Here is a 26,239-nt window from a genome sequence, read left to right on the forward strand (position 1 = left end):
GCTTAGGTCCCTTACATGGACCAGTCATTGGAATATTGGCTGCCCTGGTAGAGTTATGGCCTGGGTGAAGCAGTTTTCTTCCAACAAAGGCAATTCCTGGAAAATAATTTAGCTTTAAGTCATCAGCTGTCAAAACTTCCAACAGCTAAAAAAATGAGTGCCTAGGTCCCAAAGGGGCACCTGGGTGGGGCATCCCAGCAATTACAACTTTCTACCAGAATATCTTTATCTCAGCAGTCATTGTGATTTAAACTTATTCCTGACATGACATTAATGAGAGCCAACTTCTAAATTTAAAAAATGATGACACATGATAAAGATGAGTATCCTAAAGCATTATATAGCTTGGCAATGATTTCCGAAACAAACATTGAGAAAATACAAGTGTAAATTGAAGAAACAATATATTCATGTTCAGCTGTGTTGACCTCTGGTTGTAGCTTGTTAAATATGTAAATTATTTCCTGATTTCCTCTTTTCTTAGGATTTCTATAAATTTAGAATAAAAACTTGGACTCTCAAAAGGCCGTTGAGAAATGGAAACATCTTCATTCTTTGATTGATCTCATTACTATCACATAACCCTGTTATTGCACTCCATATTTTCTGAATTTGTTAATGTTACATTTAAATTACAGAAATTAGCCTGGGCAATATAGTGACACCTCGTCTCTACAAAAAAATAAACAAAAATCAGCCGAGTGTCATGACATGCACCTGTGGTCCTAGCTACTCAGGAAGTTGAAGTGGGAGAATCACTCGAACTCAGCTGTAATTGTGCCATCACAATCTAGCCTGGGCAACAGAGCAGGACTCTATCCAATAATAATAATAATAATGATTAAAATAAATAAATTACAGAAATTGATTGATATTTTAAAGGTAATTTTTATTTTCTACGCTGAAGTATTGGCTGAACATTTACAAATAAATATGATATATTGATAGTTATTAACTATTATAATAATCAATATTATATTATTATACTCCCTCGAACTAAATACAATTAGAATTTAGGTAGATGTACTTACCACTCATATAACTTAAGCCAGACAGACTTACAAAGAATGCAGATAATTGTCCCTAGATGATTGTGCAAAAGACAGTGTGAATGAGGGAAGCCCCCTCACACACACACACCACACTCTTTTACAAAGAGGAATTGAATAGTTTATAGTTTCAAGTACTGTAAGAGACATAGGAAGTAAAGGCTCTGCTTAGAGTCTCTATATAAAGGCAGTTAGTAATGAAAATGAGTGCTGTAAAACTGCAGCAAAGGAATTTCAGAAAGCAGATTTTGTACAGATTTTCTAAAGTTCTGTCATCAGAACTGACATGATATTCCCTAATTTTTTAATAAGGGCAAAAAAATACCTTCAAAACATTTACAACCTATTCCAGCACTTGCAGCCAAACATACATTTTACCACAATATATAACTTGTATCTGTTCATCCCTCGTTAGCCTAGATTTCCACCCTTTTATCCTCTGTTGGCTTGTTCCTCACAGTGTATAAACACCGTGAAATCCTTTCCAGATAAAGAAGCCTTCCTTATTCTTGTCTCTATGTGTCCTTCTTAACCAAGATATTCAAAAAAGCAATCCACAATTGATAGACTCACTTGTTTTCTTCCTATTCACTCATTACATTATTAAAATCAGGATCTCATTCCATGTGCTTACAAAAGCCATTCAAACAAAAGTCACTAGTGACAACCTAACTTGTGAATCCAATGAGCTTTTCCACATGTTCATCTTATTTTACCTCTCTGTGGAATTCAGCACTGTGAATGTATGTATAAACACGCTTATTCACATACATGCACACAGAAATATGTATGTTTTGGAAGAATATATAACAATGAAGCTTTTAAATTCAATTTAATGTTTGAGTAATGAACATGTTTTAAAACACTTTTGTAATTTAAAAAAATTTAAAAGCAACGCTAACAGTTTTTCAACCCTGGAGAAAATGTTATAACCTCATGTTCTGCTGTGAGGACTGAGCTGTTTTATTACTCTATTTAGTTTGAGCTTGACCTCCACATCTTTCACAATCAGATCAAACTTTCAAAGAATCCCACACCACAGTCAGTGATGAAAAAAGAGAAAGGCACTCGATTTGATGTTATAAACCCAGAACCTCTTATTCACTCTATGGATCACTGCCCAAAGGCCACGAAATTTCCAATTTGAAACCATGAATGAGAAGAAAAGTTAGCCGCTGACTGGAGCACCTTCGTCCTGATTCACAGCAGCCCTTGCCTCTCGGGCTTGATGTGCCTCAGCAATGTTATTTTGGGTTAGTTACTAGGCAACTGCATCTGTGAGTCATGGGAGAGCACTTGGCAGCACCATCATCTGTGTCATCTTTCAATAGATTTCACACAATAGCTAAACACCAGTCACCTTTTCCTCACAAAGGCCCGTGTCAAAAATCAGGACGGGAGCCTGGGCTGCGTAGGATGGTATAAACTGCAGGACTCATAATCAGCTTTCATGTAATTTCGGAAATAAACACCATTACATTTTTTTTTTAAATAAATGGCTTACTAAGAGGGAGTCAACAATAAGGAATATAAAGTAAAAATTAATAAAATTCCCTAAGGTGGGATGGTCAATAAATAAGGCACTGCTGGAAGACTTATTATCTCTCTCAAGTCTCCAGGTTACAGCTCGAGCAATCCATGCCCGCTCTCAGTGTCCTAAAATAGACAGCTAGATTCTTCTCTTCTCAGTGTTCAGGACAATATACCCTATAATCTGGTGGAGACAAAAGCCTTCTCTCTATTACTTTTAAGCAAACTCAATTATGCTTTTGGTTTAAAATTTTGTTCCATCCCAAAATATAAAAGTTACTAGACACTAGGGTGTGTGCCTGAGATGAAGCAGGTGGATAATGCAGGAAACAAATACAGATTCTTCACAGGCAAATACCCAGCCCCGCCACGGAACACTTCTGATCAATATTCCACATATACCTGAATATGAACATTTGAGAGTTTACCTAACTCTGCTCCTCTTTCCAGATCACTTTATTGTTCACTAAGCATATCTACCACCATCTAACCACTCATGCTGAAAATAACCCTAATCTCCTTCCTCTCCCTTCATTAGGGCCAGCTTCATGGGTGTGTAACTTATGCACTCACACAAGACTCTATTCACTGAAGGACCTCATACTTCATTGAGTACTTAATAACTTACTAACTATGTATTCTGTGTTTTCATTTTGCAATAGACCCCAAAATTATGTAGCCTGCTCTGCCTTGCATTTTTCGTATCAAATTAGCCACTAATCCTGTCCATTCTACCTATTAACCTAACCTAAAAACCTATCGATACTGTATCTCACTTTCATGGTTTAGGCCTTCAGCCTTCTAATAATGAAACCTGATTTTGGAAAGGATTTTAAGGAACATGTCTCATTGGTAGTAAACAGGATCATGAGTAGGAGTTGCTAGAGAAGAGTGGGGAAAGAATATTCCAGGCACCAGGAACAGCAGTGGACCATTCAGATGCGGGAAATAGGATAGTAGGTGGATAGAGTGGGGCGTGGAAATCCTGGCTGTCTTCCCTTTATTCTTGCTCCTCTTTTCTCAGCCTGCGCCTGCATGTTATCCAGGCCTAGGACGTCTGGTTATTTTTCCTCACTCCTTGCCCCATGCACATTTGGATCTAACATGAGATTTTATTACTGTTGTTTTTAATCTGTTGTACTGTCCTTACAAACAGTTCATTGCGTATCCTCAGGACCTCTCTGTCTAAACACTTTACTGTTAGGTCTACCCCTACCCTATCCGCTATAGTAGAGGCAGGAAGATGAACAGAGTCTCATTTCTTAGCAGTTTTATACACATTCTCTGTAATATGACCCAACCACAACAACTTATGTGTCTCTGTACCTTTGTACAGGGTACTCTCTTGGCCTGTAACTCCTAACCTACTCAATTATCTAGAAGTGTAACCAGCACATTTCCAGCAATCTTTTCAGATAAATTTTATCACTATTTCTTAGAAAGGCTGAAGTTCTGGATAGCATTATCCCCCCTCCTCCTCATGTAGCTGCTTTGTTTCTTTCTACTATAGAACCAGCCACATGTGTTGGATGTTTAGGGGGAGGAAAGAAAAGACAGGAGGATGAAACAAGAGTTCTGGACTCCTCAGGAGAAAATCTGCAAATTAGGAAGTAAAGGCATTTGAAATAATGACACTATAGTCACCAAAGACAGCTCACCTACTTCTTAATTTTCTCTACATTTCCCCCCTCTGGAAATCACCAGGGTTTCCCTAAATGGGTTTGTGCCAGCATTCTCAAGAGAACAGCCTGAATGCTTTCCTTTCAGCCCTATGAGATGTAATAAACCAGAAGTCAGTGAGCTCAGCCACCCTAGCCTCCTGCATTCCTGTCTGCTCTTTGCATGCATAAAGGAAGTCTCAGCATTATCCCTTCCTTTCCCACTGGAAGCAGTGCATTGGCATTTATGCTGGTTCACTGATTCTAAAGGGTCAAGATGAGAAAGCCATGACTTCCTCCAATTACCCAGAATAGCTGAACTCAGCAGACACTGGAAGACTCCCTCCACAAACTCGTTTTCAAGCAGCTGCTGTAATCTAGCCATCTATTTATGTACAAAAGACTAAGTTATTTTCAGAAAAACAAAAACAAAACAGGTTACACATGAAAGATCTCTCTATTCCTTACCCCTTCCAAGTACAGTAATTCCAACTAAATAAGCTGTTCTGAAATTAAGAATTCAGTTGTACAATCAAATAACATCAAAATAATATGTTATAAATTTACTCAATAAAAGTCAATGCATGAATACTTTTATTTCTAAACATATTAAAACACAAACAAAAACTTTTACATTATTTTTGTATTTATTTCATAATTTAATATATATGAGAATGTTGATAAAATTCCAAAAAAAAAATTTGGAAAAAAAAGACAGGGCAATCACTTCTCTCTACTTAATTTTTACTCTGAATTTACAAATATAAAATATTAATACATCTGGCATATTAACATTCAGTGTCAGTAACAACATTACCAGAATTCTGTTATGCTGGTTTTCTTTTAATTTCTACTTCACCTTCAACTAATTTTTATTTTATTATCTCTACTCAGTTTACATTTTTGATTTTCATTTTCTGTCAATTTGTTTCTCTTGCCAGACTTTATTTTTATAAAATTTATAAACCATGGCATTCTGTGGCAGATAAGTACAACCAGCAGTCAGTTTTATTTTTCAAAAATGAAGTAATATGCTTACTACCAAAAAAACAAACAAAAAAGACCTTGATTGTACTTTCCTTTTTTTCTATGGTCATATCACCTTTGACAATGCAAAGTGTGTTAAAATTCAACTGCACTATGATATACCATTAATGATTTAATATTAGAAATGTATTAAAAAAATACCTTCATCAATTGCCACTGCTTTTGAAATTTCCTTGACATTTAACATGTGCTAGTGTTACTGTTGGTGGGAGTGTATATTAGTTCAACCATTGTGGAAGACAGTGTGGCAATTCCTCAAGGACCTGGAAATAGAAATTCCATTTGACCCAGCAATCCCATTACTGGGTATATATCCAAAGGATTATAAATTGTTCTACTGTAAGGACACGTGCACACGAATGTTCATTGCAGCACTGTTTACAATAGCAAAGACCTGGAACCAACCCAAATGCCCATTGGTGATAGACTGGACAGGGAAAATGTGGCACATATACACAATGAAATATTATGCAGCCATCAAAAACAATGAGTTTGTGTCCCTTGTAGGGACATGAATGAACCTGGAAACCATCATTCTCAGCAAACTGACAGAAGAGCAGATCAAACACCGCATGTTCTCACTCATAGGTGGGTGTTGAACAATGAGAACACATGGACACAGGGAGGGGAGCACTACACATGGGTCAGTTGAGGGGAAATAGGGGAGGGGCGGTGGGTGGTGGGGAGTTGGGGAGAGATGGCAAGGGGAGAGACGCCAGATGTAGGTGATGGGGAGGAAGGCAGCAAATCACACTGCCATGAGTGTACCTATGCAACAATCTTGCATGTTCTTCACATGTACCCCAAAACCTAAAATGCAATAAAATAAATGGAAAAAAAAACATGTGCTAGTGTTAAATCTTTGGGGTATCACCTTTCTGGCCAGAAACCTCTGGCTGATGGTACATTTGCTCAAGTTTTGTTCAGAACCACTGTGCTCATCCTGCCCACCAGGCCTGGCAGGCTGTGTTCAGCTCACCTTACCCACCTGGATCCCAAGCCTCCAAGGGAGACTTCGAGTCAGGCTTTGAGCGGCAAGGGGTGTGTGAGCCAGCATGGGGTCAGGCCACCCACCGTGCAGTCAGACAAGCTGGCTGCTGCTATGAGGCAGGCAACTCCAGGTGCTGGCATGGGCGCTGGCTCTCTGCAGGCTGCCGCTAGACCAGGTGCGCCATAAGCAGCTTCCCTGGCTGGCATCAGGGAATCTGGTGAAACCTGGTAACTTGGAGATGCCAGGAACTGCAGGGACCCAAAGAGGGAGTCACAACCCTAGCTGGTGGAGCTCCCAGGTCTAGGGCTTCCTAAAGGGCCATGGCTCTTCTCTCCTTCTCTTCAACCTGCAAAGTGGTGAGCCAGGGGGCTTGTTTCAGCCTGTTTGTGTTTCAGATCTTAGCCTGGTGGCGGGTCCCAACCGCCTGCAACCAGGAAGAAAGGTACACAGACAAGTGGAGGATGAGCAAGATGAAGAGGAGCTTTATTGAGTGGTAGAACAGCTCAGAGGAAACCTGCAGGGGGTAGCTCCTTTCTGCAGCCAGGGTGTCCTGGTGTGTGCTCAGCTCCTACCAGAGAAAGTAGCTCCTCTCTGCTAGGCAGATTGTCCTGACAAAAGTTCAGCTATCAGCAGAGAGGGTGGCTCCTCTCTATAGCTTGTCATTGGTTGTCTGTTCTGCACTGGCGGAGCCTTGGACTTTCATGGGTCTCATAAGGGAGGAAGTGCCTGTTGATTGGTCCATGGGTAGCCATGGGCAGTGGAAATGGCACCACATTTCCACTTGGTCTGTGTGACTGCCAGCACAGAGCCCTGCCTTCAGGCCCCCCTGGTCTGAAAATGAGGACACACTAGGGATGGCCACCTTCCACTGGAGAGCCTGTCTGTCTCCTGCCATCTTCCATGGCACTCAGGCTGCTTGCATGAAGGGGCATCTGCAGGTCAGCAAGAGCTGCTCTCAGAATCCCCATTGGCTTCCCACCCCATGCTTATTGGAGACCAAAGTCCAGAGGGGGCTGAGGTGGCAGAGGGCTGGTGTGTCAGCACTGCTCAGAGTGTGCACACACCCTGACGGGCTGTGTCAGCCCCAGGCTCAGCTCTAAACCTGTTCAGAGATTGGAGTGGTCATGGGGAGGAGGTAGAGGCCAGGTAATGGGAGTAGACATCCCTGAGCCTATGGGGGAAGAGGGGACCTTCTCAGGCTCCCAAGAGTAAAGAGTGCAGAGACCTCTGGGAGTCCAGGCTATGCTTCCTTGAAGCCTGGGGTGGGGACTCTGGGGCAGGATCAAAGTCACTGCAAGCTCCCTCGGTGGCCTCCATGCTCAGGGGCAGCCCAGGGCTCCCTTTTGCCCAGCTCGTAGTCTTACCAGTAGTGAGGGCACCTCTGGGAGTGGATGGTGAGTCCTGGATCGGCTATCTGGAGTGCCAGACTCAGCACTGATGAGTGCTGATGCAGTGCGAACCCCAGGTACGTGGTCCCAGGTGCCCTGCGCAGAGCCTCCTCCCAAGGCACAGGAACCCAGTGCCCTTGATGGGGTGAATGTGATGGCCCCCACCACTGGCCAGGTCTCCCAATGGGCACCACTCCTACTTCCTGCCCCGGGCCCTCAAAGCTTAGACCCAGCTCTGTGCCCTGGGCCTCTCTTTGACCACATTCCCTGGCTGGTGGGCAGCTCTGCAGTGACTCCTAGGGCGGCAGTCTCCGAGGGGCTCCCACTTGTCCCTGGCTCCTGCCAGCTCCATGGAGTGCAGCACTGTCTCTGGCCCAGCTGTGCCTCTTTCCCCCACCCTCCCTGTAGCGTTGGTGGGTGATAGTGGTGATGTGGTGCCAGGGGCCAGAGCTGCGAAGGCTCCAACCAGCTGCAGGAGGATGGGAGTGGCGCAGCTGACCACCTCAGGGACATGATGCACAGGGGACCCACCACTGCCACTGCCACTCTCACAGCCCCTCCTGCTACCACCGCCGCGCCTCCCCGCCACTACCATCACTAGCAACATCTGTGAAGACAATGTGGCTACCGCTTTTAATGGCATCATTTATTCAGGATGACTGAAATAAGTCCCCACCATGCTCAGCATCTAATAGTGTATGACTTGTACTAACTCCTATCCTCATCCATGTGGGGCAGCATAATGTCTACGTTATCTAAATTCTCTTAAAATTAATAACTCAGTTGATGATAGCTTACATTTTTTATAGAAAAGCTAACTCTCATATAGATAATTTGGAAAGTTAGATTTAAAGAACTGAGATATAAAATGTATATTCTTTTGTCTACTTTGTACTTTCATGTAGAAAAATGACTTCAGTACCACTGTACTACATTAATTTCATTATTACTAGTGTACTTTAAAGCTCATCCACAGTGCCCAAAACTCCAAAGCATATTCATTTTGCCTTTTTGTCTTTTACAAACAGAATGCTTAACTAAATTCTAAAGTATATAGAAATAAAGTGATAGTACCACTAAAAAATATAACAATAACAATGTTAATAAGATAGCAACTAACATTTATACAGAATTAACTATGTGCCAGATATTGATCTAATCCTTTTACAGGTATTAGTACATTCACTTGGCACCATAGATCCTTATAGAGTTTCCTGTTCAAATTTTACTCTTTGAGAAACAATTAAAAACTCACCACATAAGGTCTGCTATTTCTTCCACAATCACTACAAAAATCAATGCTTACAGTCAAGATTTCAAATGGCTCTGCAGTTCTACAAGTATGGCTTATCACCTTACACCTGTTAGAATGGCCATTCTCAAAAAGCCAAAAGTTAACAAGTATTGATGAGGACGAGGAAAAAGGGAAGCCCTTGCACTGTTAGTGGGAATATAAATTAGTACAACCATTATGGAAAGCACTGTGGAGGTTTGCAAAAAAAATTTAAAGTAGAACTAACATATGACTCAGCAATCCAACTGCTGGTTGGGCATCCAAAGAAATGAAATCAGTTTATAAAGAGATATAGGCACTCCCATGGTCATTGTCACATTATTCACAATAGACAAATATGAAAGCAATCTGGGTGTCTATCAACAGATTAGTGGACAGCAGTGCATTTACACACAATGAAATACTGTTCCATCATAATAAATGAAGAATATCTTGTCATTTGCGACCACATAAATGAACCTGGAGAATATCATGTTAAGTGAAATAAGCCAGGGACAGAAAGACAAATACCATATGATTTCACTTCTATGTGGAAGCTAAAGAAGTTGATCTCTTAGAAGTAAATAGTAGAATGACGATTATCAGGGGCTGGAAATTCTTGGGAGGATGGGAGTGTTGGGAAGAAAATTGGTCAAAGAATATAAAATTTCAGTTAGACAGAAGGAATGAGTTCAATATGTCTCTTATACAACATAGTGACTATAGTTAACAATACATTGTATTCTTGAAAAATGCTTAGAGAATGGATATAAAGTATTCTCACCACAGAAATGATAAATGTGTGAGGTAATAGATATGATAATTAGCTACATCTTATCATTACAAAATGTGTATATACTTCAAGACATCTTGCTATACATGGTAAATACACATAACTTTATCTGTCCATTTTTTAAAATGAAAAGGTATCTCTCTGTCGCCAAAATAGAGCTATTTCCATTAGATATGGCTAATTCTACTCGGTATTACCCTCACCCCCACTATGCACCACATGCCATGCAGACATAGTTTTCCTGAGACCATTTACTTTCACTAGGATAGTTGCTTTTCTCAAGTACCTCTGCCTCTGTGTTGGTACTGCTGGCTCCCTTAGAACATTAGCAGTAAAATGTTACATGAGACTACGTAAACTGACTGAATTTGTATGCTGAATGTGTGTCAAATTATATCTACACATCTATAATTCTGGAGATAGGGTTCATTTTACAAAAGTTTAAGAAATATTGCACAGTATATTGGCAAAATAGGTAAAATTCTCTTCTCCTGTCTTCATCATACTTTCTTAGCAGAAACTCAAAGTGCTGTAGCTGGTGCCCAAATATTTTACAGGATATTGATACAAAAAAAGGCTTTTGTAGTTTCTGCATGTATTTTCCCTCCTTCCTGCAAATCATAAATATTAGCTTAGGCAGCTCTTAGATGACAGTCAAATCTGAGGAGCAAATCCCTTGCTCTTCTTCTAGAAGCTCTTCCTTCCAAAGTTGAAGATTTCTTTATTTGGCCTGATTTGTGGTTTTATTCTCTCTCTCCCCTTAGGGTAAATTACTTCTCAGGAAGTTTCCAGGTCCTTTGGAAAACATCATCCCAGAGGACCTATCTCTTCAGTTCAGAGTATATGAGCAGCCATCTTCAGCCAAGAGGTAGCCATAAATTAAGTCTCAGTTAATTTCATTGTACTCAAATAATTATGACTCATTATTAGAAGAATAGTTTTCTCAAAGCCAGTTAGAATCTATGACTGCAAATTAAGGATAATTTAACGTTTAACCACTCTCCCTGGATTAAACTATGGTGCTCACCAAACATGCCTTCTGCTCCCCATTATTTCCCTGTTCTCTCGCATTTAAGCTCAGCCATTCAATTAGTTCTGGATGATGCCTATGAGTGGAAGCCAAGGCATAGAGGAGTCATGCACAACCTTCTAGATTCTTTTACCTGCCGTTATTGAAGTACCATGGTAGAGGTAAAAGAGAGTAGAATTTCCATCAGAATAGAAATCTGATTTGTGGCATTTGCTGATTTCCATGGTGTAAATACTCCCAACATGTCCAGTGTCAAGCTATTCATGTGGAATTACTAAATGGATAAGTGGGACAACCCACGCAGAATTGGCCCTCATCAACCACTATACACCATCTCTAGCATACCACCATAAGGTCCAAAAGAAGAGGACATACCTATAATTTGCAGACAGAGGCAGAAACTATTTCCCTGTGTAGTTGAAGTACACAATATTCAATATATGTACACTTGGTTGAGCTTAGATATATACATATGTAACACTGTCTAATGAATTAAGATGGTATGAAAATGTGTTACATTTAGATAGGGAATCTATCAAGGAGAAGTTTCATAAATTCATTTAAGGATGACAGGCAATCCCACATCCTGCCAAAGTAATCAGTATAAACTCAGATTCAACCAACATTTAACTGAATGAACATTATGTGCCAAGAGGAATGTTAGTTATTTTTACATATGTTGCCCCATTTCGCCGCAAACCCCTTTATCTTAGCTCTATTTTGCAGATGAGAAAAATGAAGCACATGTACTTAGCAAGAAATGAAAGGAGGATTTGAATCTAAGCACTCTGACTTCAAGCTCAACATGAGGATTCTGGATCACATGGCACAGTCTCCAAAATAAATAAATAAAGGTAACTAAAAGAAATAAAGCTTTATTCTGCTCAAGAATCTCATAACTTTCTGAAGATATGTATGGCCAAAGAAGTGAGAAGTGAGAAAAATGTAATTCAATATTTGAGGTATTTCGTTTCTTTCTCTAAATTCAGTGAAGTCAGTAAACGTTTCAGAAGCTCCTACATGCTTCATCAGGGAGTTAACGCTCAAGAACATATATTCATTATTAATTATAGATATCTCTAGCATGAAGAATGATTTATCCAGTCATTGCAGTTTAATAGAAGCATCTCTTTTAAAAATATCAATTTGTTCCATGTTCATTCTAAAACTCATGAGATGCTAATTATTCTGCCCAACAGAAAGGAAATTATCTTAGCAAATGTCCAATATAGGTAATCTTGCAAGATATATGTCCCATTACAATCTAATAATCTGACAATCTAGTTATACAACATCTTATCTCTTTAAGTTGTTTCTATTTTATAAGTAATCCAAAAAGTGATGCTATGTAGAATGCTTTAATAAAATAGATTTTCTGATGTTGGAAAATTTTGAAGCCAGGTCCTAGAATTACCGTGTTCCACCAAAGGTCTCTGACTTTTTTCCTATACATACCATTAGCAGTAACTAAAGTTTAACCACAGTTAACCATAAAGACATGCTAAAAGTTAATTCAAATTTAATTAAGTTAATTTATTTTTAAGTTAAACATAGCCAATTCACAGAATTAAATTGGCAACTTAATTAAATTTTCTGGAAGGATAGTTGATTTCATTCACCCCTGATATTAGAGACATTTTCACAATGTCTACCAAGAGCATTATTTTACAATTTGCAGAAGTGTCCTGAATTAGTTTCATTTTCAAATGCAAACAGATGAAGTTTTCCTATTCCCCAAACTCTTTTTAACTTCAGCACACCAAATAGAAAATTAGTCTCACCTATAGGTAAGAAGACAGAATGAGCAGTGGAAAGTTCATTAAATTGTTCTTTTTGAAGTCCTTCAAGGTAAAGATTATATAAGCCTGCCTGAAAATAGGATGACTTGATATTAAGTTGAAACTGAATTTAACAAGAGTGTAAAAACCCCATTGCCATCTATTCAGAGTTTCTATCAGATGTTGTGCTTCTGAATTCTCTCTTCTAAAATTTTTCAGCCTTTACACACTCCAGCCTACAATCCGTTTCAAAAGGTCACTGTCCTAACCAAATATTTCATTTTTGAATGGTCACTTACCTTCTGTCTATACGTTTCCGTTAGGGGCTTCCTCAGGTTCATAAACAACTTATCTGATATTCAACCCCTTAGATCCCTGATCAAATACATCTTAACATCTCTCTATCTTGAGCAGCAGATTTTACTCATTAAATGACTTTATTAATAGCCAATGCCATCTGAGCAACAATTCTGCTATTGTCAAACTACCCTAGGAAGGTATATATGAATGAGAACATAATATATTTTCCAAATAGAGTTGAAGCCCTGAGATTATTTTAAAAATATGAGGATTAACAATCAGGAGTTCTTTATTTTTGGTCTCAATTTTGGTATAATTTATTCCCTGAGCTTATGTAATTTATTCATCTCTCTATGACTCAGTTCCCTGACATGTAAAATAAGAAGGTTGAACTGAAATTCCTTTCATATATGAAATGCTAGTAGTTTAAAAATGGTAAAGGATAAACAAATGATCTGACTAGGAGTAAATTAGACCAAAGAATTCCAATCTATTTGATAACTGAGAAAGAATGCCAGCTACCAATCGTGTGCTCCTCAACCGTGCACTCTTCATGAATATATTTCATTCACCCTTACCAAACCCATAGTAAGCCTCACATTCAGTAGAAAGGACCAATAGGTGGACAAATCATCACACTGTACAGGAAAATTTCATATACACTAATCAAACTAGTTCAACATAATCATAAATATTATAAAAAATACAGATCACTGGATATATGAAGAGACTCAGTATCATGTTAGAAAAAGATCTAGATGAGCAAACAAAATTCATGACACTGAAGCAAATAATGCTAATTTAGGAGGTAGAAGGAATTTTTTACAAATTCTAGTTTAATAATTTTAAAGATGTTAGAGATAATAGTCTATTCATGAAAGCATAATTTTTCTAAAAAAAATTATATAGCAGAAACAATGACAACAGAGAGAAAAGTATTTTCTCTTTCTCTTTTACCTCCTTGTCCCAACTAATAATTCCTTTCTTCCTAGTTTCAAATATTTGATAAATGTGTCTTAAATCCCTTACTGGATGGCAATCTCCTGTTGGGATGCTTTGTTAAACATCCTTTTAAGTCATCTGTAATCTCCAATTCCAGCAATGGGAAAAAGTTTAATCTATAATAGGAAATATTTATTGAATAATAATTTAATAATTTAAGGAAAAATTTTAGAGCCAAAAAGCCTACCCAGTACCAAACATGGTAAGTGAAGGGTTAAAATAAATTACACAAGGAAATATTTTGGAAAAGCTTCATAATTTATAGTTCAAAATATAAAAGGTATTTTAATAATGAGCAAATAATTGGCTATATCATCAACAACATTCAGAATGATAAATAAAATCAATTTGTCACTAGGAGCAATCAATTTGTCACTAAGAACTTATTTCAAAAAAATTATCAGGCGTATGTGGGGGCATTTTCAGACATGCAAAATAATTATAAAATTTCCTATAGAATAAATTGCTCAAATATATGTTCTAGAATAAAGAACAAGAAATCTAAATATAGCATGACATGAGATACAATACAAATGGCAATATGACACCAAAGATATTTATAAAGTTTTATTTCTTTGATATTTTTCTGATCAGCAGGTTCTGTTGGAATAATTCTTGGACTATTATTTTAAAGAAAAATAATAACAAGAATATTTAATCCATCTAGGGTCCTACTAGGGTGAATAATATTTATATAATTATAACATTACAAGTGATATGTTGGAGTTTTGTATTTTCAGAATTTCTTTACACATGAAAGACAAAATAATTCATTCAAATTACAGAACAGAATGTAGCATCTACAGCTTTGACCAACTAAAAAATAGTAACAAAAATTAGAATAGGAAGCAGGAGAGGTAAAAAGGAGGATAGATGTGTTCATTTCTTTATGTTTCAAAGTAGGAGTTAATAAGGACTATCTAAATTAGATAAATCAAGAAATAAAGATTTAGAAAAGTTTGGGTAAACAACCTCAAAAAAACTAAAACTGAAAATACATACATTAAGAATTATGTACTCAAGAGGAGTATGGTATGTAATAGATACCAAATTTATCACATTTCATGCTGAAGAGTCAATAGATTTGATCAAAGTTGATCAATCAAAGTCTATGTATATTATCAAGTTAATGAAAATCACTAGAAGCACTCAGTTCAGAAATTCTTAAAAATAGTTGCCTCTGAAAAGTTGGGAGAGGAAGTATGAGTGGGAAAGTGGGGAGTATGACTCTTATATACCCACTTTTAAACTGTTTTGTATTTCTTTAACATACTTTATTTCATAGTATATTTTGAGTAAATGAATATCCATGATAGGAGAAGCCTAACATGATTTTAATAATATTAATAGCTTACATTAGCAAATTACTTATTGTTTATAAAAATGCTTTCAATGAATTATTTTATTCATGCCTAACAATTTTAAGAAAGTTTTTATCATCCTTACTATGTACAATCGCAGAAGAAATCATTGATTAGAGGGAAAAAATAGACTTGCTCAAAGTCACATAGCTATTAAGTACCATACTGAAACACAAACCCAGGTATCTCCTATTCTCAACACTTTTTCCCATTTTAGTTTGAATCGGACTAAGCACTGTTTACATGAAATGTTTTGTTTTAGTTGTTTGCTTTTGTTTTCAAATTTATGTAATTTATAATAACTTTCTTATTTGTTAATAATTTATAATAACTCTTAATTTATAATAACTCTTTCTTATTTGTCCCACAATCAAATTCTGAGACAGTGACTCAAGTACAAGTTGTTTCTTAGAAAGGAGATTCCAAAAAGCAGCAGTACTGGTAGGGAACTGAGACAGAGAAGGAAAGTAAGAAAATAAAGCATGTGTAATCAAGCAAGTTATTACTGTGGAAAACTAGAGAGGATGCCTTGAGGGGCCTAGGAAAGAGTGTGAAATACCCACCTCAGAGTTTCTCCACCTCGGGGGCAAATGAATTTGGATATTTCTATACTAACTTCCTTCATTCTTTGGGTTGATGGCCCTAGTGAGGGAGTTTAGGTTGGAGACAGACCTTGGCTATTTTCTTTAGATCCTGCTTGTAGAACTGGCTTCAGTGACTTTATGTGGAAGTTGGGGTTGCACGCACAGAAGTGGTAGTGACAAGGGCACGTTGGTGGGACACTGACAGGATTAGCTACTGTCCTCAACTAAACTGTAACATTCCTTATGAGCAGAAATCATACTTTGCTCTTTATTTTTACCACCTGTTATGGAACTGATATTGAGTAAATACATCATATTTCATTAGGTTTAGAATACCCAAGCATTGTGAACACATGATTGGTTTAGCACACAGTCTCATTTTAGCAAAAGCGAAGTTTTGTACATATTCTTCCACCAAATGAAAAAATTTTTCTGATGGCATTGATTCCACAGGTGCTGGTTTACAGTGCTGACATAGAAAGAATTGTTTACCAATCTTGGCAAATAAGAAAACATGATAAATTTCATAATTCTGTGAGATGTGTAATAGTTAAAGAACTGTGATTCAAAATCATCTTTAGTCTTTATTTTTATATTAAAATATTATTTTTATATAAATAAATTATAGTGTGAATGAATGATACTCCATTTTCCCTTTTCTATGCCTACGTGTTCCATTTTATTCCACTTTATATCCTTGGCTATTTTGTGCCTGTGATCACATGTTGTGATCAATTACTAATTAAAGTGACACTACTTTACAATATAAAAAATGTCAAATCACTAATATAAGCTACTTCTTAATAGCATTTGGTGGACTCATGAGTGATTTTCCAAACTTAAAATAGCCTTAAAATAATGGATGTGATTTAACAAGGCAACTAAGATTACCAGCACCTTTAAAAATGATAAATATGATATTTGTTTACTCAAAGAAATGAAAAAAAATGAACATCTGCTTAGCTATTTTAAGATTACATGGTTAACAAAGTAATTCCATTTACTTTGTGATTAATTATCTTTACTTCCATACCATGTAAATAAAATATTTCATTTTAAACATGTTACATATTTATTGAGGGAATGTTTTGCAAAATAAAGCATACATGTCTTTGAGGGAAAATGATATTTTATTATGTAGTTGTATTTAAAACATTCATATATTCAATACAAGATTAAAATAGCCTTTTTTTTTTTTTTTTTTTTGAGACAAGTCTCATCATCCCCTGGGCTGGAGTGCCATGGCCCAATCTCAGCTCACGGTGACTTCCGCCTCCTGGGTTTAAGCAATTCTCTTGCCTCAGCCTCCCAAGCAGCTGGGATTATAGGCACCTGCCACCATGCTTGGCTAATTTTTTGTATTTTAGGTAGAGATATGTTTCACCATGTTGGCCAGGTTGGTCTCAAACTCCTGACCTCATGATCCACCCACCTCGGCCTCCCAAAGTGCTGTAATTACAGGCATGAGCCACCATGCCCAAAATAGCCATATTTTCTAAGAAGACCATTAATGAATGTAGTTTAGTCAACATCTATCAATCTTCCTTTATAAAGTTAAATTCTTACTTAGTTTATTTTCATTAATTAAATGATTAATAATATTTAAATAATTTGGCTGAACAATTTGGAAAAATTATTAGTAACAATTTTTGTAATATTTGGGAAACTGGCAGAGCCATTTCTAGGTAAGTGATGAAGTCAGGACCATTCACAGATACAGGTAGGCCACACTGTGAGACCTCTGGCCAAACACATGCAGGTAGATTTAGATTAAAGTAACAAACAACAAGAGATTTTGAAAGAAGAAGAAAGTCGCCACAGGGAAGTAAGGGGCTGGAAAAAGGAAGGCCAATTTTGTGTTTGTTAAAGGGACATACTCAAACATCTCCTTTTCATTTATGGTTAATGTTCTTTATATACTGCTAAGTATTCATTCCAGGTTTTGTCATTTTTAGCAACTGTTTCATAACTTGTCTGATGTGCCTGCATTCCATATTTTCTATGTCTCTGTAACTTACCCACAAGGCAATGAGCAGAGATTTTTTTCAGGCAGAGTTTTAAGGGCATATGATGATTTGGCGTCACCTCTATTTGTCTTTAAATATCTGACAGATATCCTTTTCTTTATACCTAGTATTTTCTATGAACTCACTGGATAACATCAATGACTGAGAACAGCCACTGAATTGTGTCTAAGCCACTTCTATCTAATAATGTTAACATATAAATTGATGTGTGACCTTAATTGTATGGGGGTGTAGAGTCTACTGTTATTATTATTATTACAGTAATTGGCAAAGTCATCTAAAAGATTTAATTATCTTTCTAATACATACTTTATTGCAAAGATTAAAAATTTAGAGCCGATTTAGTTGTAAAATAATGGATTTTTAAACCCACAAAAAAGTACTTGAATAAATAGCATATTTCTTATGAATATTCTAAGAAATTATGCTAATAGCTATTGCTAAAGCTAAATATGGTTGAGAAGATTAATTACTTATATGCCATGAGCAACATGAGACAAAAATAGATGATTCTTCAATCTTTAATTCTCAACTGTCTTATTGATATATCCTTGATGAGAAAGGAAATAAAGATTAACCTTCTAACGTTTAGAAAATTGTTTTAAGAAGAAGCAATTAAATAATTTTTAATATGTCCATAAATGTATGGTTTATCTTTAACAAGTGCTATATGATCTATGAGATGCTTTTGTAGAAAATAATGACTTGATTGTAAGTCATTAACATTAAGAAGAAACAGGGGACTTTACTAGATATCATGATTAATTATAAAGCTAAAGTAATATATAAGATATTGTTGCAAAGATAGATAAAGAGGCCAATGGAACAGAAAAAAAAGGATTCAGAAACAGACTCACACTTGATACTCGGTCAGTGATAAAGGCAACACTTGATTGACTAGGCAACAACAAAGAATGGCTTTTTCAAAAGACGGCATTGGGCCAAATGTATATACATATAATAAAAAATAAATTTGACTCCTGCTTTTGAACACACATAAAAATTGATTCCAGGTGGATTGCCATTCTAAATGTGATAGCTGAAACATTAAATCTTCCTTAAGGTAGCATATAAAAATATTTTCATGAAATGAGCTGGGAGCAGGCATGATTCTCTTTCTTTATTGTCATCATAATGGAAAAAATTGAGATTACATTATATTAAATCAGAACTTTTCAGGCAAAAACACCATCAAAGAAAATGCAAGCCACTGAGTGGAAGAAAATATTTGCAACACATGAAATCGACAAAAGGCTTGTGTCTAGCACATATATTGAAAAAGAACTTCTATAAGTCAATTAGAAAAGACAGATAATAAAAAAAAAATGGACAAGAGACTTGAACCAGCATTTTACAAAAGAAGATATTCAAATGACAATCAGCATTTGAAAATCTGACTGACATCACCACTCATCGTGAATATGCAAATTAAAATCACAACTACAACTACACCAGACTACATGTACATCAAAATGGCTAAATTTTAAAGCAGACAGTGATGCTCAAAGGTTGGGGTTGCTATCCCTGTCATATACTGCTTGTGAGAGGAGGAAGAGAAAAGTGCATTCTTACAACCACTGTATGAAATTGTTTGGTAATATTGACTAAAATTTAACATACATAAACCCAGGGACCAAAATGCCATTCCAAACTAAATATCCAAAATTATGTGTGTGTGTGTGTGTGTGTTCATGTGTGTAACAAGCTAAGTGTTCTTCAACTGAAAAATAAATTATGCCATATTCCTACAGTAAAATACAACAGTGGAAATACATGAACTATTATACGCAACTACATGGATAAATATTATAGCCATAATGCTGAATGAAAAATCTAGATATAAAATGCATACCTAAAGATTTGTTTATATAAAGTTATATGAATCTATAGTATTATAATTGAGAGTATTTTTGGTTTTGCCTCATTTTGCTTTGTTTTGTATAGGGAGGAGGAGAGAAAAGGAAAGTTGTTAGGTATCAGCAATGTTCTTTATTTTGACTTGATTAGTGGTTACATGTATGTTATTATATTATAACTCATTGAACTGTACACTTAACATTTTATTTTCTTTCTGATTGCATTTTATATTTCAACAGTAAAATTTATTTTAAAAAATAGAGCCTTTGATTTTTCTGTCTCTGGTCAAAATAGGGCAGCAGGGACAGTATTTACCCTTCCATTTGAAATGACTAATAACAGACGAAATAAGTGAAACAACAGTTTTCAAGGCACCACACAACAGGCAATGAAGTACCATGATCCCTGAAAGAGAGCAAACAAGCTGAGACCTGCAATTGCCACAACTTACTGACTAAACAGAGCTTCCAAAAAGGGAAAATGCAGCAGATGCCCTCCCTGAGTTGAAAGTGTGGGGAAACCAGAATTGCTATTACTGGTATCCAGAGTGCCAGAGAGGAGAGACCAACAGTAAAACAGAACCACAGATATCTGCAAAGGATTACACTAGAGTATTCAACAGAGCATGGAATAGAACCTGTTTGCAAAGAAACTAAGACCAGAAACAGAATTACCTGTACAGATTGGAGTTTGGCTAGGCATGGTGGCTCATGCCTGTAATCACAGAACTTTGGGAGGCCAAAACAGGAAGGTCACTTGAGGTCAGAATTTTGAGACAAGCCTGGCCAACATGGCAAAACCTGACTCTACTAAAATTACAAAAAAAATTAGCCAGGTGTGGTGACATGCACCTGTAATCTCAGCTCCTGAGGAGGCCACAGCAGGAGAATCACTTGAACCCGGGAGGCAGAGCTTGTGGTGAGTGGAGAATCCGCCACTGCAATCCAAAGTTGTGGAGAGTTGAGAGTCTGCCACTGCACTCTAGCCTGGGCAACAAAATGAGACTCTGTCTCAAAAAAAAAAAAAAATGAAGAAGAAAAAGAAAGAAGATTGGGGTTAACAAGATACTCAAGAAGCTCCTGGGAATAGTGGCTGTTGTTTCCACTAGTCAGAATTGAAACTCTCATGTTTCATGGGACATTGCAGTGATGTTCAAGAGTCTTGCCTCAGTAGTGGGAATAGTTATCCCTCAAGTTAATGCAATTTTGATTCCGCCTAATGAGTATTAAAAGTAAGATTCAAAATAATCAAACTGTTTCTAAGTAGCAACATAATTCAAGAACAAATCTCAAAAAAATTAGGAATATAATAAAAAAAAATACCCAGGAATGAACAAGGTAAAATTTAAAAAGTTTGGCATCCAATTAAAGTTTTCAGGCATGCCAAGAAGTATTAATACAACCCGTAATGGGGAGAACTGAATTTAATCAACTGAAATCATTCAGAACTTATCCACACGTGAGAATTAGCACACAAGGACACTAATTAAAACAGTTATTACTATAAAATATGTTTTAACAGTTCAGTGGAGATATAAAATATATAGAAAAGACACAAATTGTACTAAAATAGATGAGAATGACAATATATAAGATGGAAAATATACTGAGCTGGATGGGATTAAGATATATTAGACATGGAATAAGAAAATATTAAGGAACTTGAAGACATTGCAATAGAAATATCCAAAATGAATGGCAAAAATAAAGAGCATCAATGGCCTGTAGGAGACAACTTCAAGATTCATAAAATATGTGTAACTGGAGTAGCCAAAAAGGGCAAGAATAGAGAAACAGAATATGAAAAGAAATAAAGACTGACATTTTTCCAACTTTGACAAAACCTATAAACTCACAGATGCAAGGAGCTCAATGATTCCCTAGTGAAAGAAATATGAAGAAAACTGCAAGGCATATTAGACTCAAATTGTTGAAAACCAGTGATAAAAAGAATAGGATCTAAAAAGTGGTCATAAAAATAAGACACGTAATTTAGGAATCTTGCTGCTATTTAGCCAAATATTTGAAATCAGTAATGTCAAAGAGATGTCAGCACTCCTATGTTGACTGTAATACTGTTCACAATAGCCAAGATGTGGAATCAACCTAAGTATCCATCAAAAGATGAATGAATTAAAAAAATGTGATATGTATACACAACAGACTGCTACTTGGCCTTAAAGAAATTTTATCATTTCCAAAAACACAGATGAAATTGGAGAACATTAAAAAAAACACTATTGTATTTGTATCAATATAGATGTTTTACATCTAATAGATCAAGGAAACAAACTAGAATGTCTAAAAATAGACCCACACAATCAGAACAATTGATTTCTGAAAAAAATAAAGTCAAAAAAATAAAAATTTAGTGGAGAAATAATCGGATTTTTTAATAATCATGAATTAGATATACACATGCCAAAAATTAAATTTAATCCATACATTACACCATATAAAAATTAACAAATTGACCAAATCTCTAAACATGAAAATAAAACCATAAAATTCTAAAAAAAAGAGAAAGAAAATCATGGTGAACTTGGATTAAATATCACAAGCATAAAATATAGAAGAATAATTGATACATTTTATTTCAACAAAATTAAAGCCTGCTCTTCAAAAGATACTTTTAAGAGATGGAAATTATAATCCATAGAGAGAGAAAAAATAATTTCAAAACAACTTTTTAAAGGTGTATTAATAACTTTAAAAACTCAAGAAAATACAACCTTTTTAAAAAAAAAATTAAAAAATTAAATGAACATCTCAGTAGAGAAGACATATTATTGGCAAATAAGCACTTGAAAAAATGCTCAAGATCATTAATCGTTTGGGAACTGCAAATTCAAATTATAATGAAATGTCACTACAAATTTATTAACATTAGAAACACTGGCAAATATATAGAGAAAATGAAATTCTACACTGCTCATGAGAATGCTACTCATCACACCTGTTTTGGAAAACAGTTAGGCTCTTTCTCAAAAAGTTAAACCTGTGGCTACTTCATGAGCCAGCCATTCTTTTTCTTGGAATTTATTTGCCCAAAAGAAGTAATGTTATATGTCTATGCAAACTATACAAAAACTTACACACAAACGTTCATAGCAGCTTCACTTGTAAAAACTCAAACTTTAAAAAAAAAAAAAGTCCATAACAGGTAAAAGGATAAACAAACTCTAGTATATTCACATCATGAAACATAACTCAGTGACAAAAAGTAATGACTACTAATACATACTACAAGATAGAGTTGCTAAGTGGAAAAAATACAAACAGGAAGAATGTATACTCTAGTATGCCATTTATGTGATATTCTAGAATACTGTATGCAAACATTTATAATACTGTAATGGAAAACAGACAAGCAATTGCCTAGTTGGGGAGGGAGGAGAAAAAAGGGATTATAAGGAGCATAATGAAACCTTTAGTGGTGATCAATATGTTTATTCTCTATTGTGGTGATGGTTTTATGGATGTATACATATGTCAGAACACTAAATTGTATAATTTAAGCATAAACAGTATAATGTATGTCAATTATGCCTCAATTTTAAAAACACTTTCTTAGTTATATCTATGTAAATCTGCATCTGTATTCTCTAGCATTGATTTATCTGGGCTTCTTTATATGACCGTATGTTCTGAGACTATATAATAATTTGCCAAAAATCATGTTCCCATTTGTAGTTGTACTCTTCTTCAACCAGCTATGAGTAGCTTCTTTCCTCAATCAGAGCTACTACTCAATCAAAATATTGTGCTCCTATTCAATCTATGTACCTTAAATATTTGAACTGAGAATGTTATTGGACTCTTCATTTTCTTTTCTCAACTTTCATACCATCTACTCTTGCCCATCAATGGGAATAAATTATTCATTCTGAGAGACAGTCTGAGTAACAGAAAGAATATCACATCAGGCAGCCAAAATTCCATATTTCCTCAGCTCAGTTTATTAAGTGACCATGGACAAACCCTTTAACTCTTCTGATATTCAGTTGCCTACTGGAAAAATCTGGACATCAATTCCTGTTAGAACTATTGCAGATGCAGATGATTTGTTAGGAATATTTTCAGTTTAAACAGTCACAACACTGTATATCACCAAAATTTAAAATTGAACTTTTTAATAAGTCAAAATCATACAAACTATTTTAGGAATAACTTAAAACAGATGTCATAATTATGTGAACGTCCATGGAAAATGCTTTCTATTTAGAAAACTTCTTTCTTAAAAGACTTCAAAATTTCTCTTAATGCTTATTTTTGTGCTTCTTTCAGTGAAATTATGAAAGAGATGTATGCATTTAATTTTTGTGGAAAATATATGCATTTTAAAAATATTGACTAAGAATTTTTCCTTGGCAACATTTTAAAAATCACTATCCTGCCAAAACACACACACACACACACACACACTAACACACTTAGCAAACAATTCCAGTTGATATCCATAGATTTTATAGCATTTTGGATAGCACAGGACCTTAGAGATCATGCTGTTTTAGCCTTCTCATTTTAATATGGAGAAAAAGCCTGAATCCCAGAGGGCTTCAATGACAAATCAGAGGCACTCTGCTGTATGACAGAATTTGGTGTGATGTCCTAATCTAGAGAGAATTCATAGAGCAATGAAAACCCCTATTTGTCCTGAAGACATGTTCAGATAAAGATATTCAATTCTCCTCACCTCTAAAATAAAACACTGCCTTACACAAATGATATAATTAGACTTGTTTCTGTGGCCATATTTGACCATTCAATAGAGATTCACACTAGAAATATATGATTTATTGTTATATCTGACCAAAAAATGTCCTTAAGGTATTTTTTCACTGTTGTCTTTGTAGTTTAAGTCCCATGCACTGGTATCTATGAGAACAGAGAGATATCACCCACATCAGTCCAATACAGGCAGATAATATTTTAAACTAATACCATACCATTGCATTCAATACTTTTTCATGTATTTCCTGGAAGCTATTAGTAAGTACAGTATTTTATTCTGTCATATTGAAAAAAAAGCATTTAATACAAACACTAAATGTGTTAATGTGCTGTAAGATACTAGGAATGATAGCTAGCTTGATTTTTCCAAGAATATATTCATATTTCTGATTAATGACTCTAACCTGACTAGTATTTAGTGTCAAATTGGGATGACTTGAGATAAAGTAATCACATATAACCATTAATTTCTCTGTTGCTTTCAAGAAATAGAAAAAAATCAAGTTACTTGGATCACTGCTTCTCATAAATTTTATTGAGCCAAAATAATATTGTATAAATTCAGTACCTAATGCATAGTCATTTTTTTAAAACACAAATGGCACTTATTTCTTAATCCCTTAAATATACTTTTGTCTATCAAATGTTTCGTAATACAGCAGACATTGTGTCTTTTTACTTTTCTGTGCAAATGTAAATGCTGCAAAGATCTCAATGTTTGCCTGAAAAGCAGAGCCTTGTCTGTTTCTACCAATTTCAACAACAGAAAATCTTTTGATATAGTGTAAAAGGGGAAATAGTCTCCTCCTAAATTGCTTTCAAGATACCTGCTCTATTATGCCTGATATAATTTGGCATATTCACTGCGAGATCCACTCCAGTGAAATAACAACATTGTCAAATTAGTAAGCAAACATGCCACATGACAGCTGTATTCTGAGCCTACAAAAAGCTTGGATTGCAAAATCATCTCAAACTTAAAAATAATCAACTTAATATTTTCAAGAGTAAATGAATTTTATTTGTTTTACTTTTTTTTTTTAAGTCCTAGGGTCCATATGCAGCTTTGTTACATAGTTAAACTTGCATCATGGGGGCTTGTTGTACATATGTCACGACCCAGATATTAAGCCTAGTATCCATTAGTTATTTTTCCCGATCCTCTCCACCTCCAACCCTCCAACCTCTGACAGCCCCCAGTATGTGTTGTTTCTTTCTATGTGTCAATGTGTTATTATCATTTAGCTCCCCATTTATAAGTGAGAACATGTGGTATTTGGTTTTCTGTTACTTGTTAGTTTGCTAAGGATAATGCCCACTAGCTCTATCAAAGTTCCTGCAAAGGACATGATCTCATCCTTTGCAATGACTACAGAGTATTCCATGGTGTATTTGTACTACAATTTCTTTAGTCTATCATTGATAAGCATGCAGGCTGATTTCATGTCATTGCTCTTGTGAATAGTGCTGCAATGAACAATGCATGCATGTATCTTAATAATAGAATAATGTATATTCCTTTGGGTGTATACCCAATAATGCAATTGCTGAGTCAAATGGTGTTTCTGTCTTTAGGTCTTTGAGAAATCACCACATTGTCATCCACAATAGCTGAACTAATTTACACTCCCACCAATAGTATATAAGTGCTCCTTTCTCTCCACAACCTCATCAGCATCTTTTTTTTTTTTTAACTTTTTAATGACATTCATTCTGACTGGTGTGTGATGATATCTCATTTTGGTTTTGATTTGCATTTCTCTAATGATCAGTGATGTTGAGCTTTTTCTCATATGATTGTTGGCCACACATAAATCTTCTTCAGAAAAATTTCTTTT

Source organism: Cebus imitator, unplaced genomic scaffold (assembly GCF_001604975.1).
Source record: "Cebus imitator isolate Cc_AM_T3 unplaced genomic scaffold, Cebus_imitator-1.0 Scaffold308, whole genome shotgun sequence".
Classification (NCBI taxonomy): Eukaryota; Metazoa; Chordata; class Mammalia; order Primates; family Cebidae; genus Cebus; species Cebus imitator.